The following is a 2956-nucleotide window of genomic DNA, read 5'->3' as shown; positions in this document are numbered from 1 at the left end:
GTTCTTGATGCCGGCTCCCAGCAAGATCGTTGCCGGAAAGGCTTTTGGCGAAGAACTTCGTCGTTCTTGACACCGGCTCCCGGCAAGATCGTTGCCGGAAAGGCTTATGGCGAAGAACTTCGTCGTTCTTGACACCGGCTCTCGACAAGATCGTTGCCGGAAAGGCTTATGGCGAAGAACTTCGTCGTTCTTGACGCCGGCTCCCGGCAAGATCGTTTCTGGAAAGGCTTATGCCGAAGAACTTCGTCGTTCTTGACGCCGGCTCCCGACAAGATCGTTGCCGGAAAGATTGGCCCTAGGGGCGTTGCTAGCCCCCGGGCCATAACTGCATTTAAACATGACAAGTGATTAGCATCCGAAGTGCACTTAACTCGCTTGCGAATTTTGACCTTTGCTGCATATTCCCTATGCCTGCTGGAATGCTTTCCGGTGCGTACGATCCAGCCAGTAGCGCTTGAGGGAATGGGCCCTTAGCGGCTATTCGGGAACATCGCCTCCCGGAAAGGTTTACCTTCTTGGTTCTAGCGCAACCGCACAAGTTGCCGAGCGGACTCGAGGCAACATGGAGCGCAACTAGCCCCGAGAAGGCTCCTTGGCATACAGGTCTATGCAGAAATCTCAAATAAATAGCGCATGCTATCTTCCTGTTCAACCTCTCTTTGTACGTCCACCCTACGCTTTCTAGGGAAACTTGCCGGTGCAGGCACCCTTGCCGCGAGCGCCGAGTGCGGAACTTCAGCAGCCTGTTGGCGGGGTCGCTACCGACAAGCAATCTTGTCGCAACTAGTTGCAGCTCGCTTAAGTTGTTGAGCTGACTCGAAACAAAGTAAGGGCGCTAGCGGCTCACTTAAGTTGCTGAGCGGACTCGAAGCAAAGTAAGGGCGCTAGCAGCTCACTTAAGTTGTTGAGCGGACTCGAAACAGAGTAAGGGCGCAACTAGCTACGAGTTGATTCCTCCGTGCACATGTTTTCCGTACAAAGAACAAGATCTCCGAGGCGGATAACCTTATATAGAAAGGAAATATCTAAAGTTTCGCACGACTTAGCTTTTTCTGTTGCCGCACTGGTGTCGTTCTTTTACTCGCCCGCTCCTTAGGAGCCATGACGATGAAGACCAGCTGAGCCTTGTGTGCACGCCGGATCGGATTCGCACAATCTCGACGCCCCCTACCTGGCGCGCCAGAGATGTCGGGGGGGATGCTGATTCCACCAACACATGGAAAATTTTCCTGAGTATTTCCTCGACCCCCTTTAACAGTACGGTGTTTCCTATGACTCAAGAAAGAGAAAAACAAAACTATGAAAATGAAAGTCTTCAAGCTTCATATTCCTCGCATGAATATCAAGTCTTCACGGACACACCAATTTCTTCACTTTCAAAGTCTTCATGAAAGTCTTCAGAAATACCAAAATCTTCAGTCGAAGATATTCATTTTTAGGGGTCGACTTTACCTGTAAATATCAAACTCCTCATAGACTTATAGACCTGTGTACACTCATAAACACATTAGACCCTTAACCTATAAGTCTTCAATACACCAAAATCACTAAGGGGCACTAGATGCACTTACACCCCAGCATCCCACGCTATTATCCAAGAATGAGCAACCAACCAAGCTTGGGGATGCCCCCGAGTGGCATCCCCTCTTTCTTCTAACGACCATCGGTATTTTACTTGAGACTATATTTTTATCCGTCACATGATATGTGTTTTGCTTGGAGCGTCTTGTATGATATGTGTCTTTGCTTGTTTTATTTTGTCTTTCAATTCATCAATCCTTGCTGGACACACCTATTTGAGAGAGCCAAAATTATGTCATGACTTGTTAGAATTGCTCTCTATGCTTCACTTAAATTTTTATGAGCAATGGACTTGCTCTAGTGCTTCACTTATATCTTTTTGAGCACGGTGTGCTTAGTATTTTTGAAGAAATGCTCTGTTGCTCCACTTAGATTATTTGAGAGTTAGTAAAATTTTGAAGAAATTCTCTCTTGCTTCACTTAAATTATTTTGAGAGAAATAAAATATGTTATACTTATGATCTTCACTTATATTTGTTTGAGCTTATGAAAAGCAACATATGAAAATTAGTCCCAAAGTGATAGATATCCAAGAAGGATAAAGAAAGAAAGAAAATATGTCATGAAGATCATTGGATAAAATAAACTTGATTCTTAGTAATAGTTTTCAGATATGATGATGTGATATGTGAGTCATGTTGGTGAGTAATTGTGCGCTAGTAAGAATATTGGTGTTAAGGTTTGTTATTCCCTATGCATGCACGAAAGTCAAAAATCATGCAATGAAAATTATATCCTACTTGTGGTGCATTATTCGGTGTTAATTATGCTTAATGCTTGCTTATGAGATTATTATTTTCTTGGTTGGTCGCTTCTCAATCTTTTTTCTAGCCTTTATTTTGCACCAAGTATGACCTCTACTTGTGCATTCAAAATCCTTTAAACCAGTTTTGCCACATGAGTCCACTATATCTACCTATATGTGGTATTCTATTGCCGTTCTAAGCAAATTTGCATGTGCCATCTCTAATTTTCAAAATGAACTTCTGTTTTGTGTGTTTGTTTCGCTCGCGGAACGGTAACGGGTAGCTAATATTTTCCATGCTAGATGTGTTATTCTCACGATGAGTGTTTATTCACTTGTCATTGCACGGGAGTAAGGCAAAGGTATTAGGCATGCCCAGTCCCGAAATGCAAAAATGAATTTACTTTATGTTGTCAAATAATAAATTCCTTGGAAAGTGCTGGTATGGAGGGCACCTATGGATACGGCTAGCCATGGAAAGTGAAAGTTATGGTGGAAAAAGGAATAAACTTTACTTTATGTTTGGGAACCGCCTATGATATATCTAGCATGGAAAGTGTTGGGATGCTCCAAGTCGTTTTCATTGGTGGGATGGATACACCTCCCAAAATGTTTTTATCTCTAATTGTT

The sequence above is a fragment of the Triticum dicoccoides genome, chromosome 6B, assembly GCF_002162155.2.
Source record: "Triticum dicoccoides isolate Atlit2015 ecotype Zavitan chromosome 6B, WEW_v2.0, whole genome shotgun sequence".
Classification (NCBI taxonomy): Eukaryota; Viridiplantae; Streptophyta; class Magnoliopsida; order Poales; family Poaceae; genus Triticum; species Triticum dicoccoides.
This window is presented reverse-complemented; position numbering follows the sequence as displayed.